The sequence below is a fragment of the Antechinus flavipes genome, chromosome 5 (genome assembly GCF_016432865.1).
Source record: "Antechinus flavipes isolate AdamAnt ecotype Samford, QLD, Australia chromosome 5, AdamAnt_v2, whole genome shotgun sequence".
Taxonomy (NCBI): domain Eukaryota; kingdom Metazoa; phylum Chordata; class Mammalia; order Dasyuromorphia; family Dasyuridae; genus Antechinus; species Antechinus flavipes.
In genome coordinates, this window is record NC_067402.1 from 181,569,728 (window position 1) to 181,590,677 (window position 20,950).

The window sequence follows — 20,950 nt, forward strand, 5'->3', positions numbered from 1 at the left end:
TTGCAGCTCTCGTAGTTTCTCTTTTAAGAATTTAGATGCTACCCCACTTGGTGCATATATGTTTAATATAGATAGTGCTTCATTATCCATGCTACCCTTTAGCAAGATATAGTGTCCTTCCTTATCTCTTTTAATTAGGTCAATTTTTGCTTTAGCTTGATCTGAGATCAGGATGGCTACCCCTGCTTTTTTGACTTCACCTGAAGCATAGTAGATTTTGCTCCAACCTTTTACCTTTAACCTGCATGTATCTCCCCGCTTCAGGTGTGTTTCCTGTAAACAACATATTGTAGGATTCTGGCTTTTAATCCATTCTGCTAACCGCTTCCTCTTTATGGGGGAGTTTACCCCATTCACGTTTATGGTTAGAATGACCAATTCTGTATTACTTGCCATCTTGTTAACCCCGGTTTATGCTTTCCTCCCTTCTTTCCCCTTTCCCCCCTTCCAAGTATTAAGCTTGTGAGCACCCCTTGCTTCTCACAGCCCTCCCTTTTTAGTGTCCCTCCCCCCGCCTTAGAGTTCCCCCCCCTATCTTACCCCTTCCCTCCCAGTTTCCGTATTCCCTTCCGCTTAGCTTATTCCTTCCCTTTCCACTTTTCCCTTCTCAGTTTTCAATGAGATGGGAGAAGTTTCACCATAGATTGAATATGTCTTAAGATTTTTCACTTAAAGCCAATTCTGAAGGCAGTAAGATACCCACTATATTCATCCCCCTCCATTCTTTCTCTCAGATATAATAGGTTTCCTATGCCTCTTCATGAGATGTACTACCCCCACTTTACCCTTTTTTTGTACAATGTCCTTTCCACATCAATTTCTAGAACAAGGTATACATGTATTCTTTATACATCTATATAGTCAAAATATAGTTCCCAAGATTAATCTTTACCTTTTTAGATTTCTCTTGAGTTCTATATTTGTAGATCAAACTTTTTGTTAAGTTCTGTTTTTTTCATCAGAAATAGATGAAATTCGCTTACTTCGTTGAATGTCCATCTTCTTCCCTGGAAAAAGATGCTCATTCTCGCTGGGTAAGTTATTTTTGGTTGCATACCAAGTTCCTTAGCCTTTCGGAATATCATATTCCAGGCCCTTCGATCTTTTAATGTGGATGCTGCCAGATCCTGGGTGATCCTTATTGTGGCTCCTTGATACTTGAATTGGGTTTTTCTAGCCACTTGCAATATTTTTTTCTTCATCTGAGGGTTCTGGCATTTGGCCACTATATTCCTTGGTGTTTTGATTTTAGGATCCCTTTCAGTGGGTGATCGATGAATCCTTTCAATGTTTATTTTTTCCTCTGTTCCTATGACTTCTGGGCAGTTCTCTTTGATAATTTCCTGGAAGACAGTGTCCAGGCTCTTTTTTTCATCATGTTTTTCTGGGAGTCCAATGATTCTCAGATTGTCTCTCCTGGATCTGTTTTCCAGGTCTGTTGTCTTCCCCAGAAGGTATTTCACATTTTTCTCCATTGTTTGATTTTTTTGGATTTGCTTGACTGATTCTTCTTGTCTCCTCGAGTCATTCAATTCCACTTGTTCAATTCTGATTTTCAGTGAAGTATTCTCTTCACTCACTTTTTTAAAATCTTTCTCTAATTGTCCATTGAGTTCTTTTGTTCTGTGGAATTTTTTTCCATTTCGCCAATTTTGTTTTTTAGAGAGCTGTTTTCTGTTTCCAGTTCACTAATCCTATTTTTCAAGGATTTTACTTCTTTATCCACTCTCTCTTTAACTTTCTCCAGGCTCTTTTGCCAAGCCTCCCTCTCCTTTTCCCAAGCCTCACTCTGCTTTTCCCATTTTTCTTCTAGCTCCCTTGTGAGAGCCTTTTTAATCACTTCTATGAGGTTCATCTGTGCTGAGGAACAGACAATCTCCTCCTTTGGGGAATCACCTGGGGACTGCCTGTTTTTAGTCTCCTCAGGATTTAGAGTCTGCTCTCTATCTGTGTAGAAGCTGTCAAGGGTTAAAGTCCTCTTCAGCTTCTTGCTCATTCTGTCTATTAATCAGAGACAAACTACCAAAGAAAAACAGAAAAAACTGGAGTCTTTCTTTGGGGGGGGGCTGGGTGTGTTATCGAGCTTCCTCTACAGACTGCAGGGGGCAGCAGTGAGGCACTAGCAGGACTGTGCTGCGCCTGCGCTCTGAGATCCCAGAGCGTGCTGAGTCACTGAGGGGGGGGAAGGGGGGGGGCCAGGTCCTGAGAGACTCCAGCTGTTTGGGGTTGTATTCTTCAGCCCCGGTGTTTTTAGCTTCTCTGCTGGGCTGTTGACTTGCTGCCGGAGGAAAGTATCCAAACCTGTAGCGAAGCTCTCCCTGCAGAAACGGCTACGATCACTCTCCACCCCCTCTCCAGTCTGCTCCTGTGCCCTCACTGCCGCGGCCCGCCGCCTGCGCCCGATCTAAAACCGCCCCAGCCCTCCAGTAAAGACAGACCTTTCTTGGCGGATCTCAAGGATGGCTTCTCTTGGTAACTATTTGTGGGTTTTTTTTCAGTCAAGCATTGATTCAGAGGCTTGTAATGAAGTGGATAGTGAGAGAAAGCGCGGAGCTTATGCAACTGTGAGCCTCCTCTCCGCCATCTTAACCGGAAGTCTCAGAAGCAATCTCAAAGAGAGATATGGATTGGTCTAAAGGCCAAAAAGGCTTCTTGCAAGTGCTCACAAAACACTTTAAAAGGCAAATAAGAAAGGTAAAAGAAAAAATGAAAAAGGAAATGAGAGGTTTGCATGAGAGAGTCAACAGCTTGAAAAAGGAAGGAAAAAATTGTCTGAAGAAAACAACTTGCTAAAAAGTAGAATTAACCAAATGGAAAAAAAAGATACCAAAGTTAACTGAAGAAAATCACACATTGAAAATTAAGAATGGGGCAAATAGAAGTTTATGACTCTGTGAGACAGCAAGAATCAGTCAACTAAACTAAAACGAATGAAAAAATGGAAGAAAATGTGAAATACCTCATTGGAAAGACAGCTGACCTGGAAAATAGATTCAGAAGAGACAATTTAAAAACCATTGTCTTCCCTGTAAACTATGACCAAAATAAAAGAGGTTGGATAGCATTCTTCAAGAGATCATTAAGGAAAACTGCCCCAATTTCTAGAAACAGAGAGGGAAATACTCATGAAAGAAAGTTGGTGTATATGAAGATAATGGTATATTATTGTTCTATATGTTCTATAAAAAGTGATGAACAGGCTGATTTTAGAAAGGCCTGGAAAGATTTACATGAACTGATGCTGAGTGAAACAAACAGAACCAAGAATTCATTGTATACAATAGCAGCAAGAATGCCTTTCTGTTGGTCTTTGTTCTAATGGAGATAGCCAAATGATCAACCTTTTACTAATAACTTGCTAACCTCATTAATAAAATTATTAATTGCCAAGAAAAAATAATGATGTGCCTTCCCAACTCCAGTAAAAATTCCCATCAATACATCCCTAATTTCATTTAACTGCACTATTTCTACTCTCTAAGAGGATAAGTGTTGTTTAATCTGTTGGATGTTAGCTCAAACTCTTAACAATTCTTTCCCCATAATCTACAACTAATGTAATTTAATTTATCACTTAACAATCACAGTAATTTTTACAAAGGCATATCCAGAACAACCATAAAAATGTTTCCCTTCAACAACTGAAGAACATAGTACACTGCTAAATTTCTGAAGAGGGTAAGTCTATTAGATTCATACTTTAACACAGTTCATAAATAGTTCCAATTTCCAAGTTTAAAGCAATCTGAATTTTCAGCCTGCCACCTTACCTTCTCAGGGCTTTCCTACTGGGACTGCCAGCAATATTCAACCAGGAATTCTGCCTCAAGATAATCATGGCTAGAACTCTAATATTTAGTGATTCTCTCACATGTGATTAAGACTGACAAAAATCAATGAAACAGATCAAAACCCCAGTCTCATTCTTGGTGTCATGGATCACCGTGGATCTAAAAAGAAATGGAAAGAGGTAATCTTTCCTTCACACAATGCAGCATGGTGCTTGTCTTCTTATTATGTGTGTTCAAAAATATTCTTTTTAGATGGGGGAGAAAATAGAAAAGGAAAGAGAGAGAGAGAGAAAGAGAGAGAGAGAGAGAGGGAGAGAGAGAGAGAGAGAGAGAGAGAGGAATTGAAAGAGAGAGAGAAAAGGAGGGAGGAAAGTGAAGAAGGGACGAAAGGGAAAGAGAAAGGGAGAGGAGGAAGGAGGGAAAAAGAGAGAACTTATAAAAAGCAATATCAAAAAAATTAATACATACAGTGTTAACATTCAAAATTGCATATCTCCTTCTGTACCTACATTGAGTCCTTTACCTCTCTGTCAGTAGGTAATTAATTGATTAACAATCTTTTTCTTAGTTTCTCTGAACTCATGGTTAGACAAACTTTTTTCATACTTTGTTTTCAGTATTGCTGTTCTGATAGAAATTATTCTCTCTGGACCAACACATTGCCTTTATAAATTCTTACAACATAGGATTATCTGAAATTTTCTTATAATTTCTTGTTTTGCCAAATATACCATTAAATTCTTTTGTTCAACCATTCCTTTATTTTTAAGAGGCATTCTAAAACACCTACTTAGACTCGTGTTTACATTACATTCTAATTCTTTTAAATTCCTCCCTTCAATCCTCCTCCCAAAGTTCAAGTAATTTAATTAGCTTATAACTAGTCTTTCCTTTTTTCTTAATCATAGTCCATCCCTTATTGATATTATTGTGTTTCTATAGCAAATTATGTGTGTTCAAGCCTCTTCTCTCCACTTCAGATAAGAAAGAGCATCAAATGATCTCCACTCCTTTGGCCATATTTGTGTATTTTTCTTCTTACATGTACAAACTTATGTGAAATAAGCTCCACTCCTAAGCTGCAATGGAATAATATTAAGATAATTATAACAATGGTTTGCTTAGGCTATCTCTTCAGCTACAAAATCATCATAGTATTGATAAGTTCTGATAAGAGTGCACCATTAGTCATAAGGTTGACTGTACAAAAGTTCTGCAAATTCTGGAATTGACCATGCTCCTAAATATTTCTTATATTTAAATTGTTTCTTATAATCCAGATATTCATTAAGTTTCCAGGCTAATGACCATTTAATAATTGCCTAGATAAATGACCTGGACTTTCTCTCTTCTTGCATAGGACAGCATCATGTACTCAGTAGTTCAACTCTCAGTTCACTAAAGGGATATCAACTGAGTCATACTCAGCAGAGATGCCAAGTTCATGATAGACAGACCTAACTGTGATTTATATATCAAGTCACATAGTATCTCAATTATTGTTAGAAGCCTCCCAGACTAGATATAAAGACTGTTATGCAAGCTGGGAAGAGAGAGTCAGAAATTAGTGGACCTATTTGAAAAATCAGCAATGGTTTCATTCAATTTCAAGTCGTCTTTAAAGAGTACATTTTTGTCCGCCTTCCATATTGATCATATAGGAATTATATAATATAATGATCTACTATGAAGGTGGAAATTTCAGCAGTACCCCAGCATACTTGATGTTCACAAAGTGGGAATATTTTGGCTAATTCATTATTTTCCAATGAGCTTTGCCAATTGTAATGACCCCATGAAAAAACTGTACAAACTAAATTATCACACACACAGAAAAGCCATCTTCACATGCATTAATTTGAATCTGTGACTATGTTAGAAGAATTCATTCAGTGACATTTCATGTCTGACCTACTCTTGATCCTAAAGGAGCACAATCACATGGCATCCTGAACTCTACCTTCCACTCAATAAATTATAACTCTGACATAGTTTTCCAAATCTCTATAGTGTAATTGTTTGAGAAAGAGAGAGAGAGAGAGAGAGAGAGAGAGAGCACACAGGTTTGAGGAACTTGGTTGAGAGTTGGTGAAAACAGAGAGTACATCTGGTATTCCTAAACAGGGTACTAAGAGACAGGATAGGTATCTCCCTATTATTCATGAATTTTATAAAAACAGGTCTGTGACTACTACTTAGAAAAGAAATTCCATCTCCATGCCCTTTGGAAGAAGTCTGGTCAGAAGGACTATTCTTATATGGTTAATATCAAGAACTTTCCTTATATTTCAACATGTCAGGTCATTTTTGAAGAGTAGGACATACACTCTAAAGGAATTGTGGATCATATTCTTCAGAGGAAGGTATGAAAGGTATGCACTTATTCAATGTTGGAAAAACTATTGAGTAGCCTTCCCTCCTTACCCCTATCCCCTTCTTGCAGGGTTGTCTAATTTTTCCTTGAAAAAGTGAAATCTTGAAGAATTTATTAGCTAAGAGACCTAATGGCTTGGACTAACAGCTGGTTGAGATTAGAAAAAAAAACAAACAAATAAAAAACAAAACACTACAAGGGACATTCAAATAAACTCTGATGATTACTAGGAGATATCAATGAGCAACTCAATCAGGAAGATTTTGTTCAGCTAAATCAATTTATCTTTCACTAATTTTTTTTTAGTGAGTTATTTTCTTTTTCCAATTCTCAAATTCCGTTTCCTTGTACTTCTTGGGAGTTTTTTACCTTTTCCAATTCACATTTTTGGAAGTTGTTGCTCTCTTGCATAGCTTCTCTTTCCTTTCCCCATTTTTCTTCTAGTTCTCTTTTAAGGTTTTTAATAGTCTCCTCTAGGCGAGCCTTTTGTATTGGAGACCAACAATTGTCTGGAGACTGTCTGCTATTAGTCTCTTCAGGGTTGAAAAGCTGCTCTCTTTCTGTATAGAAACTATCAATCGTTCTTTTGATTTTTTACTCATTTTGTTGAAGCCTATAGGGTCTGCCTTCAGAGCCAGGAGGTTACCAGCTTCCTCTGTAGAGCAGTGAAAGGTGTATGGACGGGTAGCTGTCCTGCCAGCCTGCAAAAAGCAGTGAGGTACTGGAGTGCTCTGGGAAAGAGTTCCCCACCCGGAAGTGACTCAGGCCTGCAGGGCTGAGCTGGGAAAGTAAACTGCAAAGAACCCCTGCTGTGTGAGATAACGACTGCCCTGGGGCTAGACGCTGAGCAGTGAGAGTTTCACAAGCCAAATCCCGCCCTGGGGCTGTGGGTATTAGCAGTTGAGCAGTGAATGGATTTGCAGGAACTGGAAGTGTCTGCCCTGGAAGCACAGTCTGCTGGGGAAGTTCTATTGCCCTAGGCCGAGCCCCCCACTCTGCTGATTAGAGGCTGCCTGGCTGTGCCCCCCTGCTGTGCAGATTAGTAACTGCCCATCCCACCCACCCCCCAAAAGCCCCAAACTGCAGGATGTGGCTGCAGGGCTGTGTTACAGTCTGCCTGAGTCACTTCCGGGTTTGAGTGGTTATAGCCAGATCTCCTTAGGTTCTGGAATTTTTTAGAGTTCCCTCTTTTTTAGCCTTTAATTTCTCTGCTAGTTTACTGCTTTGTAGTCAAGGCAGAGCAGTTAGCCTATAGCAAAGTCATCTCTATAAATTCTCTAGCCACAGAGATCACCCCACCCCTGGTCTGTTCAGGACGCTAGCTTCTTGCTGCCTGTGCTAGAGTGTTCCTGGCCCTTCAGGACAAACCTTTCCTGGAGATCTTCCAGACTGACTTAGGCTGATAAGTTGTAGTGCTTCTAATTTTCATGAATTTAATCAGTGAAGAATTATTTTTGAGGCTGGATTAAATAAGTTGGTTATGAGGGGAATGAGAGATAGTTGTGTGTGCCTGCTCTGCCATCTTGGCTCCACCCCTGGAAGTCGAATCAATATATTTTCTAAATCAATTTATCTTTAGTGAATATTCTTTTTCTCACATGGATAAATACAATTTATGTTAATTAAATGCCAAATGACCTATGGGTATCTAGGTTACTCCAATATAAGGAATACATACAAAATAACTAACTGAATTAGGTCCAGTCCATAACAGCCAACTTTTGACTTCTAAAAAGAAGTCTAACTTCTTTTTGGAGTCTAACTCAAAGTTAGAAAAAGAGGAACAGGAAATCCATAGGGAAAGAAAACTGCTCGCTTACCACCCAAATCCATCTAAATTTTTTCTATCCTGGCCTTATGGTCAGAGAGTAGCTAGGTGGCACAATGAATAGAGCACTAGACCCGAAGACAGGAATATCTGAGTTCAAATCAAATATCAGACATTACTTTTGTTTTCACAGGCAAGGTTAATTAACTTCCCTCTGCCTTAATTTCCTCAATTGTAAAATGGAGCTAATAATATTAATACCTACCTTATAAGTACTTGTAACCTTGCAAATTTATGTGAAGCTCAAATGAGGCAATATGTGTAAAATACATAACAGTGTTTGGAATGTAGAATATGCTTAATAAGCATTATTTCCTTTCTTCCTTACATAGCATCAAATCATCCTTAGGACAGAGTTTTTAGTTAATTTATAAACTTATGAATTTGGGATTAACTGTCATTGTCTATAAACAAAACATCAAAATCTCTAAAAAAATTTTTAAACTTCTTTTGACATTTAACATCCAAAGCAGTTATTTCTTGTCCTCCATGCGCTTTAGTCTCTTTGACTTCACCATTGCCTAGGGAATGTGCTTTGTTGTGGTAAGCTAGAGCCAAGATGAGTGTTCCTTTCTATTCCCATTCTATTTTCTCCAGAGGTCTATAATATTTAAGTTGTCTATGATTTTATTCATCTCCTCACCTTTTTTCTTGTGAATTTTGTGGCTAGGTTTATCTGGTTCTGACAAGAGGAAATTGAGCTCATCCACTAATATAGTCTTGCTGTCTGTTTCTTCCTTTAATTGACAACTTCTCTTCTAAGAGTTTGGTTGCTATATTGCTTGATACCCAAATATTTAATATTGCTATTATGTCATTGTATATGGTATCTTTTATAAAATGTAGTTTCCTTCCTCATCTCTTTTAACCATAATTATTTTTGTTTTACCTAAGATCAGGATTGCTTCCACTGGTTTCTTTTTTTTCTTCACCTGAAGCACACTATATTCTGCTCCAGCCTTTCATATTTCCTTTGTGTTATCTCACTGTTTCAAGTGTCTTTTGTTTTGTGAACAATATATTGTAGGATTCTGATTGATTAATTAATCTCTGTAGAGATTACAGCAAATTATCCCCAAGATAATACATCATTATCAAGTAGGATTTATACCAGGAATGCAGAGCTGGTTCAATATTAGGGAAATTACTACCATAATTGACTATATCAATAAACAAACTAATAAAAAGCATATGATTATCTCAATAGATGAAGAAAAAGCAATTGACAAAATCCAATAACCATTTCTATTAAGAACACTAGTGACCATAGAAATATATGGAGTTTTTTGTTTTCTTTTTTTTTTTTTTTTTAATAACAACCAACAGCATCGATTTAAAGCCATCAGCAAGCATCAAATGTAATGGGGATAAATTGGAACCATTCCTGTTTAGATCAAGGGTGAAACAAGGTTGCCCACTATCACTATTACTAATCAAATTGTATTAGAAATGTTAGCTTTGACAATAAGAAAAGAAAAAGAGATTAAAGGAATTACAAATACATAATGAGGAAACCAAACTATCACTCTTTACAGATGATAGGATGGAATACATAGAGAATCCTAGACAAACGACTGAAAAACTACTAGAAACAATTCACAATTTTAGCAAAGTTGCAGGATACAAAATAAAGCCACATAAATCATCAGCATTTTATATATTACCAATAAAGCCCAGTAGCAAGGGATACAAATAGAAATTTTATTTAAAAATAACTGGAGATAATATAAAACAGATGGGAGTCTACTTGTCAAGGCAAAGGAAGGAACTATATGAACACAATTACAAAACACTTTCCACACAAATAAAGTCAAATCAAATCAATTGGAAAAATACCAAGAGCACATAGGTATGCCTAACTAATATAATAAAACTGACAATACTACCTAAATTAATCTACTTGTTCAGTGCCATTCCAATCAAAATTCCAAGAAATTATTTTACAGAAGTAGAAAAAATAATTACAAAGTTCATCTGGAAGAACAAATGATCTAGAATTTCAAAGGAAATAATGAAAAAAATGCAAATGAAGGTAACCTAACTATATCAGACCTAAAACTATAATTATAAAGCAGCAATCAAAACTATTGGTATTGGCTAAGAAAAAGAGTAGTTGATCAGTGAAATAGGTTTGGTTCATAGGACAAAATAGTCAATGACTACAGTAATCTACTGTTTGACACACCCCAAAACCCCAGCTTTTGGGACAGCAACTCACTATTTGACAAAAACTGTTGTGAAAATTGGAAACTAGTATGACAGAAACTAGGCATTGCCACACATCTTAAACTCTATACCAAGATAAGGTCAAAATGGATTCATGATTTACACATAAAGAGTGATATTGTAAGCAAATTAGAATAAAAGATAATTCACCTTTCAGTTCTGTTGAAAAGAAAAGAATTTGTAGCCAAAGAAGAACTGAAGTACAATATTGAATACAAAATAGACAATTTTGATTATTAACTTTAAACGTTTTTGTACAAATAAAACCTATACAAATAAGATTAGAAGGGAAGCAATAACCTGGAGGGAAATTTACATTCAGGGGTTTTCATAAAGGCCTCATTTCTAAAATACATAGAGAATTGACTCAAATTTATAGGAATTCAAGCCATTCTCCAGTTGATAAATGGTCAAAGGATATAAACAAACAATTTTCATATGAGAAACTGAAACCATTTATAGTCATATGAAAAGGTATTCTAAATCACTATTGATCAGAGAAATGAAAATTAAAACAACTCTGAAGTATCACTGCACACCTCTCATATTGGCTGACATGACAAGGATAATGACAAATGCTGTAGGGGATGTGAGAAAATTGAGACACTAATACATTGTTGGTGGAGTTGTGAACTGCAATTTAGAATTATACCCAAAGGGCCATCAAACTGTGCATACCCTTTGTTCTAACAATGTCTTTCCTGGGCTTGTATCCCAAAGAGATCATAAAAGAGATAAAGGGATTCACATGTGCAAACATGTTTGTGGCAGGCCTTTTTGTAGTAGCAAAAACTGGAAACTAAATGGATGCCCATTAATTGGAGAATGGCTGAAGAATTTATGGTATATGAATGTTATGGAATATTTTTATAATATAAGAAATGATCAACAGGATGATTTAAGAGAAGTCTGGAGAGACCTACATGAAATATGCTAAGTGAAGGGAGCAGAACCAGGAGATCATTATACACTACAATAGCAAAATTATATGATGATCAATTCTGATGGAAGCGGCTCTTTTAAACAATGAGATGATTTTTAGGTCCCTTCCAATGGTCTTGTGATAGAGAAAGCCTGCATCCAGAAAGAGGACTGTGGCAACTGACAATGGATAGCATTTTCATTCTTTTTGTTTGCTTGCATTTTGTTTTCTTTCTCATTTTTCCCCTTTTTGATCTAATTTTTTTGTACAGCATGATAATTATGGAAATATGTATAGAAGAATTTCATATGTTTAACCTACATTGGTTTACTTGCTATGTAGAGGAAGAGGTGGGAGGAAAATGGGGAAAAATTTGAAACACAAGATTTTGCATTTGTCAGTGTTGAAAATTATCCATACAAATGTTTTGAAAAAAAGTTTTAATAAAATACACAGATATCTTCTATTTCTTTCGAATGGAGGAATTTTATTAATACATTTTCTTCATACAGTTTTTTTATTGGATACCTTTGGGGGCATATTAGGGTCTATTTTGGAAATTTCTGCTTTACTGGATAATTAGTTTTCTTCTTGTATTACAGTAGATATTGAAGAGTAGGTCTATCCAAAATTTATACAAAATAACATGATGCCATTCTATAGTAGACACTGAAGCATATGTTCCAATACCTAAAGATTAGGTAACTACTTATGCACAATATTGACTCTTGAACCAAACTATGAACCAATCTTTGAAAGGCCACTACAGAGCGATCCTGTTTGCTTCCTGACCTGCATCTAAATGCCAAGTTAATTATCCTTCTTACTCTATAATTTTTCTTGTAGGTAATATTGATTTAGAATATCATGTTGCTGTCTAAGTTCACCACTGTAGGAGCAATCACTGACCCATTGCCTCTGAAATTGGCACCAACTTTCTACTGAAGAAGGTAAAAAATTGAATGAGACCCTATCACATTTTCTGGGTTTTTTCACAACCATCAGACAGATGGCATTGTTGAGCTCTGAAATCAGCTCTCGAAACAACAGCTTTGACTTAATGGGCCCTGACTGTTATGGTTGGGTACCTTTTCTGAAAGGAGTTGTAGACTCAGCAAACTGCTACTGCCCTAGCAAAGATGGAAGCTTGCTAGTCCAGCTGTTTCTCTCAGACCCTTCCTTGTTTCAACTTTTTTATGGAGTCACAAGATATTCAAGATCAATGTCACCTCAGGAGCCTCCAAATATTTTAGGTAAATAGGCCAGATTTCTCTCAACTGATATATCTCCTTCCCTCAGAGCAGATTTTTTTTGGGGTGTATTCCTGCCTAACAAGGAGTTGGACCATTATGGGATAGAATTGTTTGGAAGTGCCATCCTTTCAAACAGCATTAAGTAAATGAAACTTTCTTCACAAAATTATAGTGACTATGATTTTACCAGGAACAAAAGGAATCACATAGAGGCTTTGATGGCAAGGCTATGTCCCTGAAGAATGATAATACTTGCCTAGTTCCTAAGAAGGGTATTTGCTTTTAGCAGATGCTTTGAAACAGGCAAAATATTGATATAGTCTTCTTGAGGAAAAAGTTTTTGTTGGTAAATGAAGGGATACTCACTGCATGGTGGTATGTTGTATCATCATTAACAGAGATACTGAAACAGGGTACATACAAGTGGTTTATCATCATAAAGTTGCTTTATATAGGTGATATGGATCAATGATGAAGAATCAGTCATGTGAGTTGACTTCTTCATGTTTTAGGAAGTGTTCTTCATTTTCATTGTTTTACATAGGGAGAATGCCTGTGAATTATGATGATTATAAATGCCCCACCACATAAACTAAAGTCAGGTTTGAAATGGGGATATTAAAACTAGGTTTCTGATCTTTTTTCTCTTTCCACATTCAGTCATTATTTGAAGAATGAAGTATAGACTAATTTTTTTTCTCTGTGTTATTTATGTCCTTATTTCCAAATTTCCATCTCCCTCAGATTAAGCATGCCCAATAAAAACTCTGAATACATTTTGTGATAGAAGATCCTCTAGAGTACATTTAGGATTGTGCCTCCAAAGCATAGTCTATGGTTGGAGCAATATTTACTATGATCTTCTACCATATATGTTAAATTAATTCTCTCCCTGAAAGGGAAGGAAATTATCTCTGAAAATTTATTGACCCAGAGATTTATCATTAAAGTCATATAATAATTGATACATCTTTTTGTTTGCTCAAGGATATCTTTTTATTATTAAAGCTCTTTATTTTCATAACAATGAAAAGATAATTTTCAGCATTCACCCTTGCAAAACCTTGTGTTCCAAATTTTTTTCCCTCCCTTCCTTCCACTACCTTTCCTTAATGGCAAGTAATCCAATATATGTTAAACATTTGCAGTTCTTCTACACACATTTCCACAATTATGCTGCACAAGAAAAATCAGATCAAAAAAGAAAAAATGAGTAAGAAAACAAAATGCAGGCAAAAAAGAACAAAAAGAGTGAAAATACTATGTTGTGATACACATTCAGTCCCCACAGTGCCTTCTCTAGGTCCAGACTTGTGTAACATTATAAAACAGGTTTATCTGTTTTAAATCAGTGCTCTTCCAAATTAGCTGAGGATATTTTCTGTCTTTGTGAATCACAATAGTATGCTCAGATGAAGACACATTTGTGTTTGGAAATAGGATAGGGAGGAAAATATACTCAAATTAAGTCCAACATCTTTACTGAATACTTTATCGATAATATGACTATTTAAATATCCTTTTCTTGACAATGATCTACCAGTATTTTGTTGAGTTTCAGCATTGAATTTTAGATACTTACCTAGTATGAGTCAGCCTAACCTATAATAGAATGGAATTGCAGAAATTATAAACTCACTTCCTTTAATTAGTTTACTTATTCCAAGACACTTATTTCCTATAGAAATTACTTCTTAAAATTTCTCCCAAGTAGGAAAATCTTATTTCTGATTTTAGTAAAAAAGTAGATATAATATCAGGAGAAAAATAGATCTAGAGTTAAATCCTACAGTGACCCTCACAAATGAATATGCAAACTATTTTTATCTTTAAGCTTCTGAGACTGTTCACTGAAAAACTAAGTTCCTGGAGATCTTTGAATGTATAGAACTGAAGATGATTCCTCATGGATATAATTTAGATATTCAAAATTGGAAAATTTGCTAATCATTTTTCTTAAATTTACTCACATTGTATAAATAAAAATAAGATGCCACATAAGTTGAAGTTCCTTTATTTAGGGAAAGAGCTACTGAAAACAATTCATTGTCTCAGCAAATTTAAAATGCAAACAAATATATCTTCCTTGGGGGAAAAATAGCAATATCACGACTGCCTCATTACAGGATCTTTAACTTACTGATTAATTTTATCCTCTACTAAACAGTTACACATAATTATTTATACACACTTACATAGGAATATAGTTATGTGGTTGGGAGAAACCATTTGTTTAATAACCAATGATCAATTTACTTCCCCTTCAATTGAAGAAATTATAGAAAATAATTGGTAGATAGCAGAAACAAGGAGTAACATTCATACTTGGTTTTCTTTTTATGAAGTGTCTTCAATCAAATTTGATCAAATTAGAGTGGAGCTAGAACTATGAATTGAGGGAAATAACACATGCACACTTTACTGTATTAGCATGAGAAGCAACTAAGCAAATATATTGTTTGGTTTTAGGCTTTTAAAATTGTGACTGATCTTTGTAGTAAGCAGTCTTTGTTTTCTGAACGACAGTGGCAAATAGCTCAAAAAAAAAAAAAAGGAGGTGGGATGGGTTATAAGCAGTCAATATGAGGAGCTACACTAGACAGAGAAAAGAACAACTAATGAACAAATTTCTGAATTTTCGCCATAGATATTTATAGCAATATCTTTCATTTTTGCAGTTTATTTTGAAATTAATCTTTTATTGTTTCTTTGTTTAAAACTGTGTTTTGATTAGAATAGGGAACTATTCAGTAACTTATAGTCTTAGAGACTGCCTAGAGCATGGAGAGATTAATTGACTTAACCTGAGAACAATAAGCATAAGAATAAAGGAATAAGCATTTATCTAGTGGTTAGTATGTGCCAGGCATTGATCTAAACACTTTATAAAAACAGTGAGGTAGGTTCTCTTATTATTCTTATTTTACTCTTGAAGAAACTGAGGCAAACAGAATTTACATGAATTATACAGAGTAATACTGTAAGCATCAGAGGTCAAATTTGAACTAAGGCCTTCCAATTTCAAACCTAATTCTCTAGCCACCATGCCATTTACTGTTTTAAGTACCTTCTCCATACTACGCACTGTGCTGAGTGCTTTACAGATATTATTTCATTTGATTTTCATATCAACTCTGAAGATAGGTGCTGTTATTATCCTCATTTTTGGGAAAATTGAGACAGATGGGATTAAATTACTTCCCTAAAGTGATAGAGCCACTGACAATGGCCCAGTGTTTATTCACTGTACCACTCAAGCTACCATAAGCAAAATATATTAGTTTTAGAACTTAGACTAAAATCTTCCCAATTTTAAGACAGGTTTTGTATCCATGAGACTATGCTGCCCAAGATCATTTAATTTTTAAAATGTTGAAGAGGTAAATTTGAACTTAAAATTATGCTTTTAAAATCTCATCAAATAAGCAGGATAGATGTGATTGGTTTGCATATAAAGAAATAAAGCACTGTCCATTGACTATAAGAACTACTTTGAACAAAGATCAGCAATAAAACTTAACAAATGCAGAAGACATTTACAACTCTCTGCAAGTGTAATGGCACCTATACCAAATACTTATGTTAAATTGCAAATTTTATGTGCCAAAATACTATGCACAATGAATTAGAAATGTCCTTATCAATCTCATAGTGAATATGAAGACAAAACTGAACAATCAAGTTTATTATAAAGGATAAATAAACTAAAACTTTTTATGTGTTAGAGACAAAAACTCATAAGTTATCTTAAAATAATATGGCACATGTTACAATTCATAAGAACCGTAGATTAAGAAAAAGAATCTCAAATTTTAGAGGAAAAGATATCAGGTTTAAATATATTAGATGACATTAAATCTTAACTTAGTCCAATGGAAGTGTTATAAAAGCTTTAAAAAAAATCAATTTTCAGCATAAAAGGTTCATTTTTGAGGTGGGCAAAGATATTGTGGATATAAATGTTTGACTATTCCTAAGAGTATACTTCTTTTTTTGCTAAAGTAAAAAGAGAAAGAAAGAAAGAAAAGAACAACATCTGCTTCAGTCAAAGGTAAGGAATTGATAATGGAACTTCCACTGTGGCAACATCTAAAATATGGTAAAAAAAAATTATCTTCAGAAAGATGGATATGTCATCTCTCAGGTTTAGTGTTTGTGAAGTGACCACTGAGTATTTGAATTTTTCCCAATGCTCTAACCAATTTATTTTGTTATTTTTACCTTTTCCAATTCTAATATATTTAGCCCTTTGTATAATACTTTTTGAACTTCCTTGCTTTCTCAACATCTGGAGCTACAATTCTTTCCTTTGAAATCTGCTTTGAGAAATATTAAGCAAAGTACTTTTTTAATCTTTAATTTTAAAAGTCAAACAAGCCAATTCATGTTTCCTAAATAAATAAGTACTTTTTATTTAGTATGTGTCAGGCACTGAGCTAAACACTTTAATAATACTGTGAAGGAGGTGCTTTTTTGTTCCCATTTTACAGTTGAGGAAACTGTTGCAGTTTAAGTGATTTACTCAGAGTAATACTGTATATATATATATATCAGAGGCCATATTTGAACTCAGATCTTCCTGATTTCAGCCCTGCACCATTAATTGCATTATTAAGTACCTACTACATTAGAAATATAGTATGTAGTCAGTAAAACTCACAATGCACTAGAAGTGTAAAAAAGTGCTTTCTCTTTACATAAGATTCTTGTTCAATATGTTTAACCTTTGAAACATAGAAACATTTAATTTATTAGAGACTTTGTCTTGGTTCTTTTAATATTTTTGTGGATATTTGTGTATTTCTACCTCTTCTAGTATAACAGAAAAATAGTCTTGCAAAAAGATATAGTAAGATATAAATTCCTGAGGACAGGTATTTTTTCTAATTTTATCTTTTTCTTCAATTTCTAGCAGGATATCTGGCACATAATAAGTGCTTTTGAGATTCTTATTGATTGAACTATTTGGTTCCTATTTCAGCCGAATAATGATTACAGGAACAAGGCTTTGTAACATGTATTAATTTCCTTGGCTCTAAAATCAAGCAGTTATACTAATCCATCTTTAGATTCTCTTCTAGTTCTCTCTGACAGCTAGGTAGATGAAGTGCTAAACCATTTTGCCTCGGTTTCTTCATCTGTAAAATGAACTAGAGAAGGAAATGGCAAACCACTTCCATATCTTTACCAAGAAAACCCAAAATGGGGTCGTGAAGAGTCAGAAGTGACTGGAAAACAAATAGTTCTTCTAGTTTTATCTATGAAAGTATGAACTTAAGTTACAACTGAGTAAAATTTGTTGAAAGATTAAAAGGGAAAAAAAGAAATGATGTTGAAAAGTAGGTCTTGATTCAAGCATAAACAAAATCATGCAGTAAGTAAAATTTTTCTTTATTACATTTTTAAGGCTGAAGTAGCTTTATAAATTCAAGGGGCATCCTAGTTTCAGATTAGTGTTTTTATTCCATTTGTATTTCTTGTGGTATTTTCTTCATTTTGACTTACTTTATTTAGATGCTACAGAGTTTTCTAGAATTCTTGCCCAAATGATAAAAATAGAGGGTTGCTCACTATGGTTAGGCTATTATGTGATATTTTGACATAACATGGGGCTGAAAGTTGTAAATCTTGTTCATATAATTTTATATCTAGAGATGAAAGGGACCTCAAAGACCATATAGTTCAACACTCCCATTTTGCATCTGAGTAAGATGAGTCCCAGAGAACTTAGTTCCATGACATTATATCTTTATTTATTTTCAATTTATAGTCAATAATCTAAAACGATCAACAGTTTAATAGTCAAATATACAGCATATAGCAGACTCTTCTGCCTCAGTCATAATAGTGATTTGTTATCAGTAAAGCAAATGATAAGACTTCCCTAAAAAGAAAGAAAAATAATACAAAATTAAGGAACATGTTGTTCAGGAAGACATATTTCTTAAAAAAAAAAAAAAACCTACCATTTTAAAATGCATGAAGTATGCTAGAAAATGCGGGTCAGTCTAATAGGGAAAAAATGTCAATTTGTAGTCATTTCTATTGATATGTAGACTGTGCCAGAATTCACACAGGGAATTAATCTCTTCAAGTTTGTGTTTTGAAAACCTATTGTGAGTTCAACATGGACAGAGACTTGTCATTTTATTAATGAAGAGTGACCAATTGTCACCTAATAAGACATTAGTCGTGAAGGATCATGAGACAAATAAAACGTAAATACTTATGTTTTTAAGACATAATTAAAGCTCTTGAGATGGCAATTATGAAAAGGTAACATGACAAGGTGCATCTATATTGACAGAATATATTTATTTTGACAGAATGTGTCTAAGAAATCCTCATGGTGTAATATATCTGTCTGTCATGTTAGGAAGTTCACATGCATTTATTGACTTTGTGTAAGTGTGGATATAAGAATTGTCACTTCACCTTATTGCATAGTGACATGTTATGAAGCATATGATCTCCTCAAATAACAGCCATTTACAAATGTTTGATTTTTTTGAGAAAGAGTATTTCTAGACAATTATTTCTGGCTTCAGGCAGTGTTGAGTTTTTCTGCATACACAGAGATATTTTGAAGTCAATTCTGATACCCTGATTTTACAAATGAGAAAATTGAGCTTCTTCTCAAATTTCTTATTGAATACAAAAATAAAAAAAAGTTATTAGAATTAACCAATTTATAAATAAACTACTAAAATGACATAGACTTAACCTTAATTAACTCAATTTCCTTGGCTCTAAAATCATGGAATTAAACTACTTCATTTGGAGTTTCCTTCTAACACTGTTTAAAGTGTGAACTTAAATAAGTTATAGTAGAACTGAATTTGTTGAATGAAAATGAAATTCTGTTGAAATATAGGGCTAATTCAAGCATAAACAAAATTAAGAAGTACTTACAATTTGTCTTTGTTTCATTTCTATCCTCAATTTAATTACTGCTTTATTTTCCCTTAGAATATGCCATTTCTTAGTTTTTCGCCATAACATCAACAGATTACTCTTCACATTATCCTTAATTTCATATTTGTCATTATCCATATCAACCTCAAACCAAGTCTCAGAGAAGCCTTAGTTTCTTTGTGCTGAAAAAGATTAATTTCCTTCTTTATAGAATTAGTCTGTACAATCCAGAATGAAAGAAGTGATTTTTTGTGGGATGGAGAGGTATGCATTTATTTGGGAGAGGATTCTTGGAAGATGGCAGAGTAGGTCAAAAAATTCCAAGTTCTCCAGATTTCCCTCACAAATGAGGCAAAATTGTACATCAGATGAACATAGAAAACTAAGATCAAATAAGAGTTAGGGCAGAATTGGAGATAAGAAGAAAGATATCAGGGTAGAGGTTTGGCCCCAATAAAGTGTAAATACCTCCAGGCTAGTTTTGCTGAAACAGTCCAATGTGATCCCTGGGGCTAGCTGGTTTGGAGGGCACCTTGTCACAATAATTTTCTTCTTCCAGACAGTCTGAGGAATTTGGCATCTGAGTGGGGAAGATCTTCAGCCTCTGTTGACAAAGAATGCCAGGGCCAAATATGCTACTGAATCATAGCCCTGGACAAACAGAGATCAGCACATATCTGGTAAGTGGTGGGGCAGGAATGCTGCCTGCTGTGGGCATTTACAGAGTGATGAAGTTCTGTACACAGTGACAAGATTGTTTCATGATCAAAAATGATAGAGTTAGCTCTTCTCAGCAATACAGTGACCCAATAGATGGGATGGAAAATGTTATCCATATCCAAAGAGAGAACTATGGAGACTGAATGCAGATTGAAATATGTTATTTTTACCTTATCTTTTTTGGTTTCTTTTTTCCTTCTTATTTTTTTTCTTTTTTGTTCTGATTTTCTTTCATAACATGAATAATATGGAATTATGTTAAAATGAAATTGCTTGCTGCCTTGAAGAGGGGGAAAGGATATGAAGGAAAGAGAAGAATAATTAGAATTCAGAATCTTACATAAATGAATGTTGAAAACTATCTTTACATGTAATTAAAAATACAATAATGTTAGAGAAAAAACATTAAATGAGTGATATTGAGGGGAAAAAAAAAACTAAACAAACAAACAAAAAGAACAATCCAAGAATAACAAGAAGATTATGTAAAGAAAATCAGCCAATTAGAAAAGGAAATCCACAATCTTAAAAAAGAAAATGAGTCCTTGAAAACTAGAGTTGAACATGGAGAAGAATAAAACAAAATATTAAGAATGAAGAAAAACAAGAGATTGTGAGACATCTTTTAAGAAAAAAACAACAGATCTAGAGAACAGATCAAGAGAAGAAACATAACAATTGTAATATCTGAAAGCTATGATTTAAAAAAATCTTGATACAATAATAGAAGAAATAATTTTTTAAAAATTGTCCTGAAGTGCAAAACAAAAAGAGAAAGTATAAATAGAAAAAAAATCTTCCAATCTTCACCTGAAAGAACTCCTATAAGGAAAACATACAGAAATATCAAAGACAAATTCTGAAATCTTCAAATCAAGGAGAAAGAAAAAAAGTCAAAAATGATGGAGCCACAATTTGAAT